Below are 6,070 nucleotides of genomic sequence, written 5' to 3'. Positions count from 1 at the left end.
AGCTAGGGGTTCCGCCTCAATCCACTTTGTGAAATAGTCTACCCCCACGATGAGGAATTTGACTTGTCCGGATCCTTGAGGGAAAGGACCGAGAAGGTCGAGTCCCCATTTTGCGAATGGCCAAGGTGAGGTTACACTGATAAGCTCCTCTGGTGGGTTGATGTGAAAGTTGGCATGTTTCTGACATGGTGGACATGTCTTTACGAATTCTGTTGCTTCTTTCTGTAGAGTTGGCCAATAGAATCCTGCCCGGAGTACTTTTTTGGTAAGAGCCTGTGCTCCGAGATGGTTGCCACAGATGCCACTGTGTACTTCTTCTAAAAATTTCTTTGTGTTGGAAGTCAGCACACATTTTAACAGTGGTGTTGAAATCCCTTTTTTGTATAGAGTATTATTTATGATGGTGTAGTATTATGCCTCCCGTATTAACCTCTTTGCCTCCTTCTTATCTGTAAGGAGTATTTCTGTTTTGAGGTAGTTAATTATGGGAGTCATCCATCCTTGATCCAGATCTGTTATGGTTAGGACCTTTTCCTCTTCCGAGATTGACGGATTCTACAACATTTTCTGGATGAGGCTTCTATTGTTGCCCCCTGGTTTGGTGCTGGCTAGTTTTGAGAGTGCATCAGCTCGAGCATTCTGTTCCTGAGGTATATGGCGGACCTCATATTCCCCGAGTTGTCCGAGCTGTTCCCTGATTTTGTCCAGGTACTTTTTCAAGGTGGGATCCTTGGCTTGATAGTTTCCTGTTATTTGTGAGGTGACTACTTGTGAGTCACTGAAGATGGTAAGCTTTTGAGCTCCAACCTCCTTAGCCAGCTTCAAACCAGCTAGTAGCGTCTCATATTCAGCCTGGTTGTTTGAAGCAGGGAACCTGAATTTGAGGGAAAGTTCAATTTGAGTTCCTTGATCGCTCTCTATTATCACGCCTGCGCCACTTCCGGTTTTATTTGACGAACAGTCTACGTAGAGATTCCATTTTGTAGGGATTTCTGGGGTGTCCGTAAACTCTGCAATGAAGTCGGCCAGATACTGTGATTTGATGGCTGTCCGAGCTTCATACTGAAGGTCGAATTCGGACAACTCGACTGCCCATTGCAAGATTTTTTCTGCTAAGTCTGTTTTCTGTAAAATGCTTTTTATGGGCTGGTTGGTCCGAACCTTGATGATGTGAGCTTGGAAATATGGATAGAGTCATCGAGATGTTAGTATGAGAGTAAAGGCGAATTTTTCTATTTTTTGATAGTTCAGTTCGGACCCTTGTAGTGCTTTGCTGATGAAGTATATAGGTTGTTGTCCACTGTCGTCTTCTCGGACCAGTGCTGAGGCTACTGCCCGATTTCCTACTGCGAGGTACAATATAAGTGGTTCTCCTTTTCGTGGCCAGGTTAGAATAGGTGGTTGTCCTAGGAATCTTTTGAAATCTTGGAAGGCCTGCTCGCACTCCATCGTCCATTCAAACCTCTCTCCCTTCCTTAGAGTGGCGTAGAAGGGGAGAGATCTTATTGCCGATCCAGCTAAAAATCTAGACAAGGGTGCCAATCTTCCATTGAGTTGTTGTACCTCTTTGACACAAGTTGGGCTCTTCATGTCGAGTATGGCCCGACATTTATCCGGATTTGCTTCGATTCCTCTTTGTGTGAGCATAAAACCCAAGAATTTTCCAGCTTCTACTGCGAAGGTGCATTTTGCAGGGTTAAGTCGCATGTTGATGAGCGGATAATTTATACGCTTTTTGACATTGTTTTTAGTATGTTTTTAGTAGGATCTAGTTACTTTCAGGGATGTTTTCAATAGATTTTGTGTTAAATTCACATTTCTGGACTTTACTATGAGTTTGTGTGTTTTTCTATGATTTCAGGTATTTTCTGGCTGAAATTGAGGGACTTGAGCAGAAATCAGATTCAGAGGTTGAAAAAGGACTGCTAATGCTGTTGGATTCTGACCTCCCTGCTCTCAAAGTGGATTTTCTGGAGCTACAGAACTCGAAATGGCGCGCTTCCAATTGCGTTGAAAAGTAGACATCCAGGGATTTCCCGCAATATATAATAGTTCATACTTTGGCCAAGAATTGACGATGTAAACTGGCGTTCAACTCCACAAATGGCCTCTGCACGTGCAACACTTAAGCTCAGCCCAAACACACACCAAGTGGGCCCCGGAAGTGGATTTGTACATCAATTACTTACTCATGTAAACCCTAGTAGCTAGTTTATTATAAATAGGACCTTTTACTACTGTATTTGACATCTTGGAACGCATTGTTCTTAGACCATAGGGGCTGGCCACACGGCCATGCCTGGACCTTCACTTATGTATTTTCATACGGTAGAGTTTCTACACTCCATAGATTAAGGTGTGGAGCTCTGCTGTTCCTCAAAGATTAATGCAAAGTACTATTGTTTTCTATTCAATTCTTCTTATTTCTCTTCTAAGATATCCATTCGCACCTAAGAACGTGATGAAGGTGATGATTATGAGTGACGCTCATCATCCTTCTCCCTTATGAATGCGTGCCTGACAAACACTTTTGTTCTACATGAATTAAGCTAGAATGAGTATCTCTTAGATCTCCTAACCAGAATCTTCGTGGCGTAAGCTAGAATGATGGCGGCATTCAAGAGAATCCGGAAGGTCTAAACCTTGTCTGTGGTATTCCGGGTAGGATTCAATGATTGAATGACTGTGACGAGCTCTGAACTCGCGATTGCAGGGCGTTAGTGACAGACGCAAAAGGATAGTAAATCCTATTCCCGCATGATCGAGAACCGACAGATGAATAGCCGTGCCGTGACAGGGTGCGTGAGCATATTATTCACTGAGAGGATAAGATGAAGCCATTGACAAGGGTGATGCCTCCAGACGATTAGACGTGCCGTGACAGGGCATTGGATCATTTTCCCGAGAGATGACCGAAAGTAGCCATTGCCAGTGGTGATGTATCACATAAAGCCAGCCATAGAAAGGAGTAAGACGGATTGGATGAAGATAGTAGGAAAGCAGAGGTTCAGAGGAACGAAAAGCATCTCCATTCGCTTATCTGAAATCCCTACCAATGATTTACATAAGTATCTCTATCCCTTTTATTGTTTATTTGAATCTAACAAAATATCATGTTTAAATCTGCCTGACTGAGATTTGCAAGGTGACCATAGCTTGCTTCATACCAACAATCTCCGTGGGATTCGACCCTTACTCACGTAAGGTATTACTTGGACGACCCAGTGCACTTGCTGGTTAGTTGTATCGAAGTACAAAGAACAGGACAACACAATTTCGTGCACCAAGTTTTTGGCGCCGTTGCCGGGGATTGTTTGTGTTTGGACAACTGACGGTTCATCTTGTTGCTCAGATTAGGTACTTTTCTTTTTATTTTCAAAAACTTTTCAAAAATCTTTCAAAAATTTCCTCATCTGTTTTCGAAAAAAAAAAATTTGTTTTCAAAAATATATTTTTCTTCAAAATTTTTCAGAATGAATTCTAGTGTTTCAGATAACATGTTTTAGCTTGGCTGGCTATTAAGCCATGTCTAACTCCCAGGATTTTGATTGAGGACTATGAATTCATTGCTTCCTTTTTCCCAAATATTTTCGAAAAAAAAAGAAAAAAAAAGTTTTCAAAAATTGACATTCATAGCATTCTTGCATGCATCACATGTTTTGATTTAAAAATTTCATGCATTGCATCTTTTTAGTGTTTTTTTTCTTGCATCATAAAAATTTCAAAAATCAAAAAAATATCTTTCCCTTTTTCTCTCATCAAATTCGAAAATTTGGATTGACTTTTTCAAAAGTTTTTAAAATCAAGTTGTTTCTTATGAGTCAAATCAAATTTTCAATTTGAAAATCTTATCTTTTTCAAAAATCAAATATTTTTCAAAATTCATGGTTATTTTCGAAAATTCCAAAAATAATTTTCAAAAATCTTTTTCTTATTTTATATCATAATTTTCGAAAATAACATAAACAATTAATGTTTTGATTCAAAAATTTGAAGTTTGTCACTTGCTTGTTAAGAAAGATTCAAACTTTAAGTTATAGAATCATATCTTGTGATTTCTTATGAATCAAGTCATTAATTGTGATTTTAAAAAAAAAAATCAAATCTTTTTCAAAAACTAATCTCTATCATATCTTTTCAAAAATATCTTCTCATCTTATCTTTTTCAAAAAATATCTTTTCAAAATATCTTTTCTAACTTCCTAACTTCTTATCTTTTCAAAATTTGTTTCAGCTAACTAACTAACTTTTTGTTTGTTTCTTATCTTTTTCAAAACCACCTAACTAACTCTCTCTCTCTCTCAATTTTCGAAAATATCTTCCCTCTTTTTCAAAAATTTCTTTTTAATTAACTAATTATTTTTATTTTTTTTATTTTTGAAAAAAAAAATTTCGAAAAATACTAACAAATTTTCAAAAACCAATTTTCAAAAATCACTAACTCTTTTTTAAAATAATTTTCGAAAATTATTCCTCCCCCATCTCATTCTATTTATTCATTCATATCCTAACATCTCATCTCACATTCCAATCCTCACAGTTGTGTTTCTTCCTTTACATCACATCCTTTATCTCCCCCTCTTCTTCTACTTACAAAGGGATCCCTATACTGTGGTATAAAGGATCTCTATTATTATTATCATTTTTCTGGCCATTCTTCCTTGTCATATGAGCAGGAGCAAGGATAAGAACATTCTTGTGGAAGCAGATCCAAAACCTGAAAGAACTCTAAAGAAAAAATTAAGAGAAGCTAAAATACAACAATCCAGAGATAACCTTTCAGAAATTTTCGAACAGGCAGAGGAGATGGCAGGCGAAAATAATAATAATGAAAGGAGAATGCTTGGTGACTTCAGGGGATACATTTTCTTCCACACAATTATTGGAAGCAACTAAGGGTGGAACCTCAAGAGCACTCCATCATCCTTCATGAAATCAGAGAAGATATAAAAGCAATGAAGGAGGAGCAGCAAAGGCAAGAAAGAGACATAGAAGAGCTCAAGGACATCACTAAGGTGGACTCATTCCTTGTTCTTACTTTCTCTGTTTTTCGTTTTCTATGTTATGTGCTTATCTATGTTTGTGTCTTCATTACATGATCATTAGTAGTTAGTAACGTTGTCTTAAAGTTATAAATGTCCTATGAATCCATCACCTCTCTTAAATGAAAAATGTTTTAATTCAAAAGAACAAGAAGTAATGCCAATCATTCTGAACCCCAATGGATAAAGTGAGATGCCATAACTATTCAAGAGGCAAAAAGCTATAAGTCCCGCTCATATGATTGAAGCTCTGTTTCATTGATAGTTTGGAATTTATAGTATATTCTATTCTTTTTATCCTATTTTGATTTTCAGTTGCTTGGGGACAAGCAACAATTTAAGTGTGGTGTTGTGATGAGCGGATAATTTATACGCTTTTTGACATTGTTTTTAGTATGTTTTTAGTAGGATCTAGTTACTTTTAGGGATGTTTTCAATAGATTTTGTGTTAAATTCACATTTCTGGACTTTACTATGAGTTTGTGTATTTTTCTGTGATTTCAGGTATTTTCTGGCTGAAATTGAGGGACTTGAGCAGAAATCAGATTCAGAGGTTGAAAAAAGACTGCTAATGCTGTTGGATTCTGACCTCCCTGCACTCAAAGTGGATTTTCTGGAGCTACAGAACTCGAAATGGCGCGCTTCCAATTGCGTTGGAAAGTAGACATCCAGGGCTTTCCAGCAATATATAATAGTCCATACTTTGGCCAAGAATTGATGACGTAAACTGGCGTTCAACGCTAGCCTTCTGCCCAAATCTGGCGTCCAGCGCCAGAAAAGGATCCAAAACCAGAGTTGAACGCCCAAACTAGCAAAGAAACTGGCGTTCAACTCCACAAATGGCCTCTGCACGTGTAACACTCAAGCCCAAGCCCAAGCACACACCAAGTGGGCCCCGGAAGTGGATTTATGCATCAATTACTTACTCATGTAAACCCTAGTAGCTAGTTTATTATAAATAGGACCTCTTACTATTGTATTAGACATCTTTGAACGCATTGTTCTTAGACCATAGGGGCTGGCCACAC

At 38.2% G+C, this 6,070-nt stretch overlaps 1 protein-coding gene across 1 annotated transcript in view; it reads left to right on the top strand.

Moving 5' to 3' along the window:
- Positions 4,272-6,070, top strand: part of LOC107617969 — a 29,106-nt gene continuing 27,307 nt past the window's right edge. Inside the window, exon 1 of the transcript XR_002354770.1 lies at positions 4,272-4,304. The gene's annotated coding sequence lies outside the window, so the exon portion shown is untranslated. The remainder of the gene's footprint in view (positions 4,305-6,070) is intronic.

The sequence above is a fragment of the Arachis ipaensis genome, chromosome B09 (genome assembly GCF_000816755.2).
Source record: "Arachis ipaensis cultivar K30076 chromosome B09, Araip1.1, whole genome shotgun sequence".
Classification (NCBI taxonomy): Eukaryota; Viridiplantae; Streptophyta; class Magnoliopsida; order Fabales; family Fabaceae; genus Arachis; species Arachis ipaensis.
This window is presented reverse-complemented; position numbering and strand designations above follow the sequence as displayed.